This window comes from Capricornis sumatraensis, chromosome 9 (genome assembly GCF_032405125.1).
Source record: "Capricornis sumatraensis isolate serow.1 chromosome 9, serow.2, whole genome shotgun sequence".
NCBI classification, from domain to species: domain Eukaryota; kingdom Metazoa; phylum Chordata; class Mammalia; order Artiodactyla; family Bovidae; genus Capricornis; species Capricornis sumatraensis.
Window position 1 is genome coordinate 55,080,062 of NC_091077.1, and position 17,584 is coordinate 55,097,645.

At 39.5% G+C, this 17,584-nt stretch overlaps 1 protein-coding gene across 1 annotated transcript in view; it reads left to right on the forward strand.

Annotated features, from left to right (window-relative positions):
- KCTD16 (potassium channel tetramerization domain containing 16) overlaps positions 1 to 17,584 on the forward strand; it is a 309,259-nt gene that overhangs the window by 205,309 nt on the left and 86,366 nt on the right. The gene's annotated exons all lie outside the window — the stretch shown is intronic.

The following is a 17,584-nucleotide window of genomic DNA, read 5'->3' on the forward strand; positions in this document are numbered from 1 at the left end:
CTTGGGACATCTGGACCCCAATACTTTTCATTTATGATTTAGCTTTCTGCTGGTTGATAGACAATGCATTATATATACATGTTTTCAAGTGCATTTGCTTTATACTGTATGTATAGAAGGCGCACTGTTTATCAAAAAAGAAATATACTAAATACATGTGCAATGATATGGATAAAACGTTATAATCTTGGTAGTTGATCTAGTGATTCTTTTACAGTGAGAGATTGGTTTTACTGGGAAAATGATTTGATAAGACCTTCACAGAAAAGCAATGAGCCTCTGGGCTCTAGGCATGAAACTGGCACCCAAATGTCATGAAGAAGAGAGTTATTCTGTGTAATAAAGTAGTGAGAGGAGAAAGGAAAGGGTTCTGATTTACACGAGGAAAAGGATGGGACAGATGAGTTAAGGACCCTGATTTACAGAGGAGCAAGGGATTCATGGAAGAAGACTCGTGTATCATAGTTATATTTTTAAGTGAAATGTATTATAAGCTAGAATGTGAACCCCTCTGGGAGCCCTACTTTTTCAGCTAAAAGAATCCTACAATATTCTTGGTCTGTTTAGCTTTTCAGCAGAAGCTTGTTAAAAGGCTGAGCTGTGTTTTAAGAGGAGACGTTGAATGTTATAAACTAGATATCATCATCTCATTGGCTGTTGTCACTAACAAAGTGATGATGAAGTGAGCTTTGCTTTCGTGTGGCCACAGTCCTGGGCTCCTTATGCCCTTCGTAACTGAGCAGTATTTCTGTTAGCCACATGAGCTCACAGAATAATTCCAAAAGAGTATCCTTTACTGGAGGCTTGGATGCATGTACCTGCCCATTCAGATGTGGGATAACATCAAATGAGGTGGTGGAATTTGGGGAGTGGTTTATCTACTATATTCAACTCATTTCCTACCCCATATTCCCAATAGGCCTGTAATCTTAGGTCTGCCATGTAGACTGTCCTTCACAGAGCCTCTCTGTGTTAAAGGAGAAAGATCCCCTATTGAACTCGACCTCATTTTACTTTCTCCTGGGGTTCCTTGATTGTGCTAACAACATGCTCAAGTCAAGTGTTATTAGAGATCCTGGATATACTGCACATGACTGAAGTGGCTGGTTGTCAAACTATATGGAATGACGAAGCCTGTGGTACACTAGTGAATTTATATCCTGGCCAAAGGGAACAATTATGCTCAACTCTAGATGATTGCTGCCAGACAGTCTTCATATATTTTTTAAAGTGTTAGTCACTCAGTCATGTCTGACTCTTTGCAATCCCATGACTAGCCTGCCAGGCTCCTCTGTCCATGGACTTCTCCAGGCAAGGATGTTGGCGTGGGCAGCCATTCCCATCTCCAGGGAATCTTCCTGACCCAGGGATTGAATCCATGTCTCCTGCATTGCAAGCAGATTCTTTAACATCTGAGCCAGCAGGGAAGCCCATATATATTTTAACTATACTATATATGTGTGTGTGTGTGTGTGTGTGTATACACGTATACCAATCCAATGTAGCCAGACCTGATTTTCAACAGAATATGGAAATTAGGAACTGTATATAATATTTACTAATTTTACAGCATTGGAGCCTGAGCCAATCCACATTTCATCAATTTATGATGCTTGGTTTAATACTTCTTCTATAAATTTACCCAATCTTCTGCACACATTTAAGTTTCTGCAAGTTGAAGAGGGAGAGAAGAAACCGCCTGCTAGGTTCAGGGCTCTGGAAGCTTATCCAGAAATCTGTCAGCCCTTTCACAGAACTCATAAAACATTCTGCTGACAAGTCTTCTGCAGGCTATTGTGCTAAGAGTGTTGTCTCAGGTTTACTAAGTTCCCAGACTCAGGAATGAGTAGGGACATGGGGTGAGAACTGTAATTACATAATCTGCAGTGTGTCTCTTTCTACAATGCCAGGGTTTTGCGCAGCTCACTGGGTAACTGTCTTTCCCATCTCTTTCTATACAGACTTTTTGTTTTTCTCACTTACTTCCATTACATCTAGGGGAGTAGTGTGTTTGTGTGTATGTGTTGTGTTTGTTGTGTGTGTGTGTGGTGTGTATGCTCTGTGTCGTGTCTGGTGTGTTTGTGTAGTGTGTCTGGTGTGTATGGTATGTGTGTTGTGTATTGTATGTGTGATGTGTATGTGTGGAGTGTATATGTGTGTGGTATGTATATGCATGGTGTGTGTGATGTTTGCGTAGGGTGTGCATGTGTGTATTGTGTGTGTGTGGTGTGTGATATGTATATGGGGTGTGTGTTATGTGTGTGTGTGGTATGTGTATGTGTGTGGTGTGTGTGATGTTCCTGTAGAGTGTGTATGTGTGGTGTGTTCAATGTGTGTGGGGTGCATGTGTTGTGTATATGTGTGGTATTTATGTGAAGTGTGTGAGGATTATGTGTGTGTTGTGTGTATGTGTGGTATGTGTGTGTGTGGTGTGTGATGTGCATATAAAGTGTGGGGGGTGTGTGTGATGTGTGTGGTTTGTGTTTGTGTGGTGTGTATCCTCACATACATACATATCATTAATAAGAATCTGTTGGCGGGCATTAAAATTGACAGAAATAAAAGAGCTTGAACATTCAGCATCTATCCAAGCATAGTTTGGACCTTTAAGCATGTTTTCATGAATTTTAAAGAATATAGTTTTCCCTCCTGTTTGCCCTCCCTTTTCTTCTCCAGAGGGGGCACTACTAGCCATGCGGCTGGGGTGGGGTGGGGAGAGGTATGTTAGAGTTGGAGGGAAAACCTGTAGTAAAAGGTTATAACTTGTAGCCAAGGAATTCCAGATACAGAAATGAAATGAGCCTGTTGTGTATATGGATAAGTCAATATACCATCAAGTAAAAAATATACCAAATCTAGTTCTCTGCTTTGTCAGATCATTAAGTGGTTTATAGGATTTAAGTCAATCTTTTTCAATTTCTTTGATAACCCATCTGAGCCATTATAAGCTTTTATCATGTTGAAAATTTATATCTAACTCATCACAAAGTGGTTTTAATTTCTGCAGTCAAGTTAGAGAAATAGTTATTTTGTTTCAGATATGTACAGACAAGCTATAGTTGATCTGCAGTGTTCTTTGTTCTTTTTTTTTGAAACAGCTTTGGAAACTGACTTTATTGGCTATGTCATGTCTATGCCTTTGTAATTTTCATGTATAATTTAAATAAGATGTTTTAAGTGTATTAGAAAGAATCATCTCACATGTGTCATCAGTGGCAGCTTAACATCGTGAAGTTTAGCTCTGGTCAAGGCCACAGAATAAATACGTGTTTTTAAATTATTCAAGTAAACAGCCAATGTCCCAGGCATAGATTGAGCTGGACCAATGTATTATTTGGCCTATTCTCTCTGCTTCACTGAGTATAAACTACATGATTGCTTTGTCTTAGATGACTTTTTACAATGCATTGATCCTAAACTAATATTCATCATAGGAAAAGATGAAAGTGTTCATGAAATGGGATTTTGCTGTATTAATTGCAGGCTTTCTCTTAGGTGCCTGGCTTCAGAGTGAATATTCATTTACCACTGAGGGAGAAAGGGATACACACTTCGGGTATTACCAGAACTTTCTGCCCTTAGTATGTTTTGTGCTCTAAAGTAGATTCCATTGATCATAAAATGTTCAAGGCACCCTCATTATTTTCACAATTACCTACCCATTCTTTCTCTCTTGCCCATTAGTTTTTCCCATTTTTATGACTACTCTGTGGCTACATTCCTCGGGCATTTGGTTGATGACAAGACAGTCATGGGAAGGAGGTGTTTACATGTTGGGTGGCTACCTCAGTGACTCAGCAGTAAAGAATCTGCCTGCAATGCAGGAGACACAGGTTCAATCCCTAGGTTGGGAGGATGCCCTGGAGGAGCGCATGGTAACCCGCTGCAGTATTCTTGCCTGGAGAATCCCATGGACAGTGGAGCCTGGTGGGCTACAGTCCATGGGGTTGCAAAGAATTGGACATGACTTAGTGATGGAGCATTCATGCATGCATTCAATCTAGAAATCAGTTACCAGTCTACACGTTGGGTTGGACTTTGGCTAAGGATTGGGGAATTAATAAATAAAGAGATCTTTCATGTCCTGGAAGAAGAGGGGCTTACTTGAGATGGGCTTAGAATTGTAATGAGAGGAATTTAGGAGTTCTGTAAATAAACTCTGTGACCATAAGGGCCGTGAGAGACCAGAGCCTACTGCTGAGGTATCTTCGGGGGATACTTTTAGAGAGTATCTTTAAGGACATCCTCATGCGAGATTAGAGACCAGGAATTCATCAGGGGGACTCTGGACATGCTACAGTCCTAAATATAGTTATTTTATTTTCAAAGATAATATTGTTGACAATTTTTCAGATAGATTTCTTTGTACAGGCATGACAGAAAATACCAATGTGGGACTATTCACACTTCCTTTTAAAGTTCCACATAAATGACTCCTACAAAATGCACCAAATAAGATTACACACGCTTTCCCTCCCCCGCCCATGATTTTATTGTTTGACATGGAGAATTTTTGCCCGAGTCTATCAGTGGTGGTAGCTTCAAATTCTCCTCATGGTATCACTGCCTTCAGAAATATGCCAAGGAAGTTGTATTCAAACCTAACAAAGTATAGATGAAAGAATAAACCAACTAAGTATTCCCAATACTTATATGTACTATATCCTATAAGTTGTCTATATATTTAATCTTTCTCATTTTCCTCACATACAAATTCTATGCACAAGCATTGTACCAGTTTTGTGCATACCTGCATTTGTGAATGTGATTTCCTCTGCCTAGAATACAGCTCACCATAATACAGAATTCATCATTAGAACCCAGAGCAGACACCGGCAACTCCAAGAAGGCTCCCTGGATCCCTTGCTCCTCTGACATCACACTTCGGCTCCTCTTACTGAGCTTACAGTATGTAGTTGCTCAGTAAACCATGTATTGAATGAGTAAATATTGAAAAGATATGTAGCCTTTCTCCTCTATTAGACTATGAGCTCCAGGAAAACTGGAAATTTATTTTATTCATGTCCATATATTCAGCTAACACCATGCTCCGTGTATAATAGATACATGATAGCCGTGTGGTGAATTGATGAACATTTATTTGTGCAGAGACAAAGGATATCTGTATCTACAGCAAGACCCTCCATGTTCATGTTGTTCAAGAAAATGAGACTGTGATAATAAAGTCACCACTAAATCCTCACACTGCTCGGTCTTATTCATGTATGTCTTGCACACCCTTCCTTCTGTTAAAAGCACCCCAGGTTCCCTGGTGAGCAGCATCAGGTTGCTTCCCACTCTCCTCTGATGAAGTGGCTTTGGCACTTTGCTGTTACCCTCAGCCTTCCTTCCTACTATCTCTGCAGAGAAGCAGAAACCTTCAGATTCATTTTCTGTACATCACTGGAGCCGTTTCACCTTCCCTGGTGTCTCACAGATAAGTTGCAAAAAGCAGAAGAAATCACAGTTGATGAGAACCTGGGGACTCTCTGAAATGATAAATGAGAATTTAGAAAATTGCCCACCTTAGCTGTAAACTGCATTTGCTGGCCAAAGTTGAGGAATTACACTGCCATCTTTCATCTCATGGAGCTGAGATTTCTCCGCAGTCAGAGCTGCCATTTTGACCTGTCTTCTCACATTTTGTTGAGTTATTCACTCCCCAGCTCAGCTTCTTTTATTTGAAATATTCAGATCTACCTTTTTTCATGGGATGGATTACTTGTTTTCTCCCTAGCTTTTTCTCATGCCATTGAACTGCATCATGTGTTAATAAGCTTTTTACTGTGCTAAATTGCTTTGTTTCTGTAGCTGATTTGAAGGCAAAAAGGCCCCAGAGGGTGAAGGGAAAAAAAAGAAACATTCTAAAGTAATTAGAATGATTACAGCAGCTGAAAACACTGCTTTCCTAAAACTGCAATATTTTCTCAGGAGATTTTGTTTTTATTTTTATTTTTTACAATAGCCCATGAGGCTCCAGGATTGGTGCTTGCAAAACGAATGGTGGCTAGTAGGTTTTCATCATATAGCTGCATGAGAGTCACATATTTAAAAATTTTCAAATGCATTATTGTGACTACCCTAGGGTTGTCTTACTCATCTTATGTTTGGTTTCAGTCATGTTATCTGCCTTCAGGACCACCGAGCCTAAAGCTTGGCAGCAGCTCTGAAAGGTGTGAAACACAGGGTTAAAAACCAGTATTATAACGCATATGTAAAAATCTATCCATTAAAAATGGTGAGTTGTAGACGTCTCTATGGTCAGAAAAGCGAAAGTAGTAAATGTGGCAGCTATGAATTAACAGATAGGGAAAGGTGACTTCTTGTGGTGAAGTATTAGTCCTTCTGCAATGGAAGAAATCAAACACTGGGTTTGATTTTCAAGCTGAATGGAAGCCAGTGAAATGGGAGAGGGCTTAGGATGGAAAGTTTTTATGTTCACAGGCTTCTCTCATGATGCCCCATGATCAGATAGCATCCAATGGCTCACTTTAAACCTTTGCACAATGGCTGTCAGTCATTTCCTTGTAATGAATGTATAATATAAACTTTAGGCCCTTTTCAACATCCTTGCAGGTGTGAAACGCTGGTAAGGCGGCAAAGATAAGACTACAAAACTGAAGGCTGAGGAAGAGGGTGGGAAAGGTAAAGGGCCACCCCATGTTTGAAATTCCACCCTCTCTTGTCTCCATCAGACATTCACTGGAAACAGCAACACAATATGCATTACTGCTGAGCCTAATTCCTCACAATGACATTTTCAACATAAATCTATTTTCCAAGTAATTTTAAAATACATATCTTCCAGTGTATATTTCCCACTTTGCTATCATCTCAAGACAAAATATATTGAAAATAATTTATCCTTTTTCAATGACTGAAGATGGGTTTTACAAACATCCAGTAATTTTGTAGCATTACTATTATTTGAAGTGTTATTTATTTAATGTAGAGACTGAATGCTACTAAACTAATGGATTTTTATGGTAATTGTGGCCGATTTTTAAGATTGTGTTTCTGGCTTCCATCTTTTGCATTATAAGAATGGTCGCTTGAATACTCTTTAAATCTGGATAAATAATCAGGTATGTAAAATAAGGTGATATTTAAGTGAGAGCCTATACAATTATTGGATGGACTCTTTCATAGTGCAAAGTACAGATATTTTGTGGTGTCTGTGTCAGCTGTTGAGAAGCTCATTCCCTTTTGGATTCATTGCTGGAAGTCTGATATTCTGATAAGTGAGGCATTATAGTTTGTGTTTTGGCTAAAAAGGATGTTGTCTGCAGCTGGGAACAAACAATCAGCAAGTTATGAATCATGACTCATTTCACAGTTCATTGTGAAATAATAATATATGAGCTTAAAACCATTTGCCTTGATTATAGCTGTCACTAAAGGGAAATGTTGACTGAGGCCATAACCTTTCAATAAAATATAAGACACACAAATTCAGAAAAATCTCTCTTTACTCAAAGGTACTGATGACTTTGGTGAAGACAATATATTGCATAATATCAACAAATCATTGAAACATAAGTGTATTCAGGTAAATGACCTATGCATTTGCTAATTACTTTTCCATATTTAGTTCTAAATAGTCTTCAGTAATAGGCTGGGGTTAAGCCTTACAGAGTTTTTGTTTCTTGCACATCCACTTCTGCTTCTTCTGAGTGCAGCTCCCTGTTCTTTTCTGGGATATTATTCTACCTTCACTGACAATGGATGGAATAGACCCAATATAATACCCTTTTTTCTCATATTAAATCTCTATTCATTCTCACAATAGAAAATATGGATGTGGCTGCCATAAGCTCTCAAGTTCATGTATTAATTGTCCAGCCACTCAGAAGAGACTGAATCAACTCTTGACCCAATCCTAAATTTGCAAATATGTCAGTCTCTGGACCATTCAGCTATTCCATGATTAATGCTCATATTGTACTGAAATGTTGCTCCTGCTCAAATCATGTAAGTGTATGTGTGGTGGGTTTGTAGGGGGTGGAGTGGGATTGGGGGTAGGTTCCCTCAAAGAAAAAGTGTTTCCCTAAGAGTGGGATGTCCACTGTTTCCTATGTGGTCCTAATAGGGCCTTATAGTGACATTTATTTTAAAAGGGCATGCAGGTTACCTTTAAATATTTTTACATGCCATCTGCTCTTCATTAAACATATTATTGGTAGAGAGTGAGGCTGAGGTATCTAGTAACCATTGTTTGGGATTCTAAAGATTGTTCTTATAAGGTTTCACATCATCTAGCTGCCACTGAGAGATAGTACTCTGAAAATGTGCACAGACAGAAAATGATAAAATGGATATGTCTACTGGACTGGCAGAAAGACTAAGTTAAGAGCAAGGCAAATAATTTTTAATCTCTTCTCTTCTGTAGAGCTGAATAACTGTTGACTTTCCCTCTCAGTTGATTATAAAAGGCTCTCTGAATTGACTGTGTCTAGGATGGGTACTGCACATATTCTGAATGGCAGTTTCACCATGTAAGCACTCCAGCTGCTTTGCAACTAATAACAGTAAACCCCAATACCTTCATGAAGTTAGTGAAGAGAGGAATTTCTTGAGCATGTGTTACAGATCTCTAGGCACTGTAAAAAGACTAGTGATTGGTGATTTGAGATTGACGCATTTAAAAAAATTTTGATATCTATTGACCCTTCTGTGGTAAAGCTGTGGTACTGTGGTCACTTCGTTCTCCTTCATTTACTTGACTTCTCACTATGATGCTGTATTTGCTCATATGCCTTTGCAGTCTGTTGGAAATAATACATATTCATTAAGTGAATAAATGTGTGTTTTTACAAATGGAACATATATTCATTTTTAATATCCCCTAGATTTGTCAGCTTAATACAGTGCTTATGTTGTTGTTGTTGTTGCTCACTCACTAAGTCATGTGTGATTCTTTGTGACCCCATGTACTGCAGCACACCAAGCTCCTCTGTCTTCCACTATCTCCTGGAGTTTGCTCAAATTCATGTCCATGTTGTCCCTGATGTTATCTAACCATCTAATCCTCTGCCACCTCTTTCTCTGGCCTTCAGTCTTGCTCAGCATCAGGGTCTCTTCCAATGAGACAGCACTTTGCATCAGCTGGCCAAAGTATTGGAGCTTCAACTTCAGCATCAGTCCTTCCAATGAATATTCGGAGTTGATTTCCTTTAGCATTGACTGGTTTGATCTCCTTGATGTCTAAGTTACTCTGAAGAGTCTTCGCCAACACCACAATTTGGAAGCACCAGTTCTTTGACACTCAGTCGTCTTTATGGTCCAACTCTCACATCCATACGTGACTACTGGAAAAACCATAGCCTTGACTATATAGACCTTTGACTACAAAGTGACGTCTCTGCTTTTTAATATGCTGTCTAGATTTATCATAGCTTTTCTTTCAAGGAGCAAGTGTCTTTTAATTTCCTGCCTGCAGTCACTGTCCACAGTGATTTTGAAGCCCAAGAAGATAAAGTCTGTCACTGCTTCTACTTTTTCCTCTACTACTTACCATGAAGTAATGGGACCAGATGCTATGATCTTAGTTTTTTGAATGTTCAGTTAGAGCCAGCTTTTTTCCTGTCTTCTTTCACCTTCATCAGGAGGCTCTTTAGTTGGTCTTCATTTTCTGTTATTAGGGTGGTATCATCTGCATATCTGAGATTGTTGATATTTCTCCAAGCTATCTTGATTCCAGTTTATGAGCCCAGCATTTCACATGATGTACTCAGCATATAAGTTAAATAATCAGAGTGACAATATACAACCTTGTTGTACTCCTTTCCCAAATTTGAACAAGTCTGTTGTTCCACGTCCGGTTTTAACTGTTGCTTCTTGACCTGCATACAGGTTTCTCAGGAGACAGGTAAGGCAGTCTGGTATTCCCATATCTTTAAGAATTTTTCCAGTTTGTTGTGATCCACACAGTTAAAGGCTTTAGCATAGTCAATGAAGCAGAAATAGATGTTTTTCTGGGCCTCCCTTGCTTTCTCCATGATTCAGTGAATGTTGGCAATTTGATCTCAGGTTCCTCTGCCTCTTCAAAATCCAGCTTGTACATCTGGGAGTTCCTGGTTCATGTACTACTAAAGTCTACTTTGAAGGATTTTGAGGATAATGTTGCTAGCATGTGAAATGAGCGCAATTGTACAGTAGTTTGAACATTCTTTTCATTGGCCTTTTTGGGGATTGGAATGAAAACTGACATTTTCCAATCCTGTGCTCACTGTGGAGTTTTTCAATTTGCTGACATTTTGAGTGCAGCCCTTTAACAGCATCATCTTTTAGGATTTTAAATCCCTCAGCTGGAATCCCATCACCTCCTCTAGCTTTGCTCCTCATCTTGCTTCCTAAGGCCCACTTGATTTCATACTCCAGGATGTCTGACTCTATGTGACTGACCACACTATCATGACTAAATCCAGTCATTAAGACCTTTTTTGTATAGTTCTTCTGTGTATTCTTGTACTTAATACACCTCTTCTTAATCTCTTCTGTTTCTGTTAGGTCCTTGCCATTTCTGTCCTTTATTGTGCTCATCCTTGCATGAAACATTCCCTTGATATCTCCAATTTTCTTAAGAGATCTCTAGTCTTTTTCATTCTATTGTTTTTCTCAATTTCTTTTCATTGTTCATTTCCCTTTTCCATTGCCTTTTGCATCTCTTCTTTTCTTAGCTATTTGTAAAGCCTTCTCAGACAATCACTTTACCTTCTTATATTTGTTTCTCTTGGGGATGGTTTTGGTCACTGCCTCCTATACAATTTTATGAACCTGCATTCAAAGTTACCAGGCATTCTACCAGGTCTAATTCCTTGAATCTATTCATCACCTCCACTGTATAATCATAAAGGATTTGATTTAGGTCACACCTGAATGACCTAGTGGTTTTCCCTACTTTCTTCAACTTAAGCCTGAATTTTACAATAAGCATCTCATAATCTGAGTCACAGTCAGCTCTAGGTGTTTTTTTGTTTGTTTGTTTTTTCCTTTTCTTTTCTTTCTGACTGTATAGAATTCTCCATCTTTGGCTGCAAAGAACATAATCAATTTGATTTTGGTATTGACCATCTGGTGATGTCCGTGTGTAGAGTTGTCTCTTGGGTTAATGGAATACTTATAGCAATGTTCAGTTATTACATAGTGGATGAAGGAAATGAGAAATGAAAGTAGGCACTTTATAAAGTACTTTCGAAACTTTATTTGGGGGGAAAAACTGCCTTTCCTCAAAGAATTAGAATTAATTTGGGAACTCAGACTACATTGATTTGAATGAATTAATGCATATGAGAATACTTGGTAAGCTGTAAAGGGGTATGATTGTTACAAAAGACAACACCAGGCTCACCTCAACTAAAATAGCTTACTTCCAGTAGCGCCCTTTACTGACTGCAAAGTGCTTTCACCTCTAGGCTACCTTTCAGCTTTCTCAGCAACCTCATGAGGGCACTATGTTGTAATCTCCGTGTTACAGATGAAGCAACATTCATTGAGAGACAGTCACTGGTTTGAGGTCATATACTTTAATAGTGAAGTCAAGGTTCAAGCTCTGTTTTTCTGAATCTAGGTCTGAACTCCTTCCTCTACAGTAGAACAAATATTGTCGCGTAATAATCCATTGTTTTAATGAGTAATGATGTTTCTTATGAATTCAAAGTTTAAAGAAGAATTGGCTCCCCCTTTGCTTTGTCAGATAGGAAGTCATCCAACCCACAGGTTTTGGAATTATGTCTGAGCCCAGGGCTAGGTATGGAGGTTTCTGGTGAGAGCTGAGGCATTAAAGAGTTTAGGAGTGTGACGGTCTCTGTCAGTCACATGAATGACTATGTAGGTGTAGCTTAAAAGGAAATTTCTTTCCTTAAAACATGACCCAGCAACAACTTTGTCATCAAATGGACATAACTCTTCAGCTCAGGTTATAAGTGATAGGTACTTAAACAAGTACTTATATATTAGGAATTCATTAGTGACCTCTCTCCCTTGTTTAACTAATCAGCAGTTCTGGTGTCAGAGTGGTTTAATATCTCTCCTGAGGACACAATGCTGCTAAGCAGCAAAGCCAGCATTTCTAGTCTCCATTAATTATTCTCACTTTTTTTAGGTGAAATATTACATAGAACACATTATTTATTATTAATCGAGAAAAGAAAACAAGCCTGATAGGGTAAGCCTTTAAAATAAATGAACTTCTTTTTTAATTTCATATAATGCTTTTATTTAAAGTAAAATAACATTCAATTTAAGGTGGCAATGTACCATTGCTTTAAAATATATTAGCATATTTTTATATACCATGTATCATTTGCCTTAAATTTTCATGGGAACATGTGTCTATTTCTGTGTAAATAAACTTCTTATGTATTGTCACTTTGTTTTCATTACTAATCTCTCACTTTTCCTTTAATGATTTACTCTGAATATTACCTTGGGTTTAATACACTTTTTTGAGATTGCTCTCATCAGCTTTCATCTTATTAGAGTTGGATACCATAGAATACCCACCATTTAGTGCAGAAAAAACTTCCATTTTAACCATAGAATTATAGAATTATAATATATACAGTCTCAGCTGCATGCAAACCTTAGGGAGGTCTTCATTTATATTTTAAGTTTTCATGATTTGGAGTAGAATGAAATTGTCCCTCAGTCATTTATTTAACCTGTTACTCCATTTCTTCTTCCCATCCACTCTGATAGGCAGAAACATGGGGAAAATATTTATTCATTCAACAAATAATTATTGAATATCTACAGTATTTGAGGGTGTGATATTAAAGACGCAGTGACCTAAACAAAGACCTTGTTCTCATGAAATTTTCATTCTGGTAAACAGATAAGGGTATGTGCATGTATATGTGTGTGAGTAGGTGTGTTTACATGTGAGTATTCGAGGGATTGCAGGTGTTCTAGAGATTAAAAAACCTAGATAAGAGTGATATAGAATGATAGATATAAGTAGGTATTCTGTACAGAAGGGCATGGAGGACCTCTTTGAGAGGTATGGGAAGTTAGCTTCTGGGGGTAGCTTCCTTCCCACCTTCCCAACAGGCACACTACCTCTGGAGCTGCTTATTGCAGCAGGCAATGGCACCCCACTCCAGTACTCTTGCCTGGAAAATCCCATGGACGGAGGAGCCTGGTAGGCTGCAGTCCATGGGGTCGCTAGGAGTCGGACATGACTGAGTGACTTCACTTTCACTTTTATGCACTGGAGGAGGAAATGGCAACCCACTCCAGTGTTCTTGCCTGGAGAATCCCAGGGACGGGGGAGCCTGGTGGGCTGCCGTCTATGGGGTTGCACAGAATCGGACACGACTGAAGTGACTTAGCAGCACCAGCAGCAGCAGCAAGTACTTCCCAGAGTAAATGAACATATCTGCTCTGCAAGCAAGTCATTAGAAATAAATGATTGCCAAAGGCAGAAATCATCAAGTAAGGAACAGCCGGTACATAAGAAATATATACAGAGTGTGATGTATGAGTGAAAGAAGTGAAAGTGTTAGTCAATCAAGTCCAACTCTTTGCAAACCCATGGACTGTAGCCCGCCAGGCTCCTCTGTCCATGGGATTCTCCAGGCAAGAATACTGGAGTGGGTTGCCATTCCCTTCTCCAGGGAATCTTCCTGATCCAGGGATTGAACCTGGGTTTCTTGCATTACAGATGGATTCTTTACTCCCTGAGCCATCAGGGTAGGCCCTGTGATGTATCAGTCACTCACAGAAACTCACTCAGTTGTGTCTGACTCTTTGCGACCCACAGACCATATAGTCCATGGAATTCTCCAGGCCAGAATACTGGAGTGGGTAGCCTTTCCCTTCTCTAGGGGATCTTCCAACCCAGGGATCGAACCCAGGTCCCCCGCATTGCAGGAGTATTCTTTACCAGCTGAGCCATAAGGAAAGCCCATGAATACTGGAGTGGGTAGCCTATCCCTTCTAGAGGGGATCTTCTTGATCCAGGAATCGAACCAGGGTCTTCTGCATTGCAGGCAGATTCTTTACCAACTGAGCTATCAGGGAAGCCCTCTGTGATGTATAGACATGCTTATAAAAATTATCTTGATTGTATCAAGCTTCCCTTTCTGTTGGTTATAAAAGTTTTAAGTTCAGAAGTGATTTGATCCTTTCCCTACTTGGGAGAAAGAAAAGTTAGTTTCTGTTTCTTCCAAAGGTCTTCGTTATTGATGGAGTAATGACCTAATTAAAATTGGATTCCAGCATGTAGAGTATCTGTGAATATGAACCATCTTCTATAGAACCTCTTAAGGATGTTCATTACCTAATCTCATATTTTAAAAATTCTTTTGTCAAGACTAGACTAATTAATGAGTCTTACCATTTATCTCTGAAGCAAGGGGCTACACACATTTAATATTTTATAGAACTCTTTTATATGGATGTGAATGGAATTATAGCCAATCTAACTATTTAGTACCTCCTCCCGTGTGTGATAAGTTATTGTGGGTATCTTCCCAGTCAGGTGGATTTCCTCATTTCTAATGCAGCACCATCTGATACTGATTATTAAACCTCCTTTTGGGGAACAAGGAGAAGGATGCACTGGGGACACCATGTGGCAGGACATGGAACTGGTGACACGTTCAAAAGAAAAAGGGAAAAGTTAAAGATGGAACCTTTGAGGAGACAGAGAGAGGAAAAGAGAGCCTAGCTCCGACTAGTGCTGGGAGGGTCTGTACATTGAGGTTGGAAGTGGAGCTCATTCTACAGCGGCTAAAAATTCTGTCATTAAATTATTAAATAAACTCATCAGGTAAGCCCAAACTGCTCATAAGAGCATTCTTCTCAAACCAGAATTTACTCAGTGACATGTAGGACACAATTGTGACATATCTCTCCTGTGTTCTAGTTCTCTTTTCCCTCTCTGCTCTCCTCTCTCTCCTTTTGTTCCAGAGTGGCTGGCTCCTTTGTGAACTTCCTCTTAGCCCCTACCCTCAAAAACTACTGCTCATTTTCTTCTTCCATCTTCTCCCATGAGATTCCACCCAGATGCATCCTGGTCGTCTACTGTAATCCTTTTTTCAGTCACTCAGTCATGTCCGACTCTTTGGGACCCCATGGACTGCAGCACACCAGGCTTCCTTGTACTTCACCATCTCACGGAGCTTGCTCAAAATCATGTCCATTGAGTTGGTGATGTCATGCAGCCACCCAGTCCTCTGTCGTCCTCTTCTCCTGCTGCCTTCATTTTTTCCCCAGCATCAGGGTCTTTTCTAGTGAGTGGGCTCTTCACACCAGGTGGCCAAAGTACTGGTGCTTCAACTTCAGTATCAGTCCTTCCAATGAATATTCAGGATTGGTTTCCTTCAGGATAGACTGGTTTGATCTCCTTGCAGTCCAAGTATCCTTACTCTCATTAGAACATAAGCCTCCTGATTCCATCCCCTGCTAACCTGGTGTATTATGTAATTTATAACCTCTGGGATACAGTAGGTGCTCAAAATACAATTTGTGAATAAATGTGGTCATAGCTTAATAGGTAAACCCTACCAAATACCACAGGAATTTTTAAAAAAACTTCTTAGAAACATTCCTTGGCATGATATAAAGGTGGAGCTTTCAGGGTCCTTAGAGATATCAGGAGGAAATGTATTTATAAAGCTGAACCCTTGATGAAGTTCATTTGCCCAAGCAATTCCTTTGGGCAGAGGTTCTGAAATGCATAGTGAGACTGAAGGTCATCCTCTGCATATCTATTCAGAAACCGACCCAGGTGTTATATTAATAATTTTCCTTTCATTAACACTGTCCCCACATGAATACTCCCAAGGTTGAACTTCTTGAATTGAGAGACAGGATGGTGTCTGAAAAATGAGGCAGATGTACGGTCAGAAGTCTCTTATTCACCTTCTCACTCTGCAGCTTACTAGCAGTAGGATATTTGGCAAGTCTCTTCATTTCTCCCATCTTCTATGTCCTTAGTGTAAAACGGTGACTCTGTATAATGTGGGTCTGAAGGATTGTTTGTCATAGTGGATAAGCATCTCCTTCACAAACTCTATATTGTAGACAAAGACCCAAAGGCACGTTCAATTCTGATATTTGGCTCTTCATGTTTAATCAGGCTACATTTTCAACTGTAGGCTTTCAGCTACATTTCAACTTATTTGTTGATCTTTATTAGTCATTAGAGGTTGAATTGTGTCGAATTTACTTATTCATGTGGTAGTTGAGTACCTAGTGAACAGCAGGTCGTGTACTAAGTGCTGTTTATAGGTGGCGAAAACAAAATGACATCTTTTCCTTTAAGGAATTTATAGACAGAAGAAGACATTAAATAAACACATACATAACTGCTGCTGCTGCTGCTGCTGAGTCGCTTCAGTTGCGTGCGACCCCATAGACGGCAGCCCACCAGGCTCCGCCATCCCTGGGATTTTCCAGGCAAGAGTACTGGAGTGAGGTGCCATCGCCTTCTCTGACATACATAACTATATAATCATAAATTTATAATTAAAATAAGATGAGTTGCTACGAAGTGAAAATTGCAAGGTCTGAGAGAGAGAGGGGATGAAGAGTAAAGCTTGATGCTGAAGGAGAGATGAACAGGAGTAAAGCCAAGTCGGGAATGGAAGAAGGGTGCTAAGGGAGTCGTAGCACATAGGCCAAACTGCATAACCGCAGAAACCTGAAGGAAACCAAGGTAGCCATGAGTGAGGCGGGTGGTGAAAGTGCTTTGGCTGGATCAAACAGTGGATGAAAGGGTGAGCTCATGTATGTGGGTAGGAGTTAGATCATGCAAAACCTTGCAACCCAAGGTTGAGATGCTCAATCTTATATAAGTTCACTGCAAGCCACTAAAGGGTATTGAAGCATGAGACTGATAGGGCTCTTAGATTTATGTTTGTTTGTTTTTAAATCCTTCACTCTCTGGATTCAGTGTGAATAGATTAGAGGTGAATCTACGTGGAAACAGGTAGCCTGGCGAAGAGTTTATTGCAGTATCTGGGCAGGCAGGAAATGGAGATGATTGTGGTTGCTCTTGGTGCTGTTTACCATGTTTTTCTGGCTCTACTTTTCCTGAGAACCCGGTAAGATTTCATTCCTCAACTCCTTTTAAAGTTAGGTTATGAACTTCTTAAAGCTTACTTTGGTCAGTGAGACTAAGTGACTTGTCACTTCTGGACAGAAAATTTAAGAACAAATGTGTGAATTTTGATGTTCACTTTCTTCCTCCTTGTGTTCCTGTAAACACATGCCCATGAAGAGCTTCTATCCTTCTGGGTCCCTGATTGACTAACCAAGGGCTAACTGAGTCCCCTGTTGAGGAACATCGGATATAGCATGAGAAAAGAGTGAACCTTTGTGGGGTGAAGCCGCTGAGATTTTTGGGATTGTTTGTTACTGCAGCAGAAAGTGTCCTGACTGATGCTATCCTTACATATAAATATACTAATTCGTGTTCAAATAAACTTTGCATTTTTACAAATACTTTGATACTGTAATGAATGACCCTTTTGAATTCTGTTCTCAGAGTTATAGCTCATTTTTTAGTATTTGCTTCATATTCTGATTTACAGCAATATTCTTGTAATATTAATTAGTGAACTATATCAATATCCTA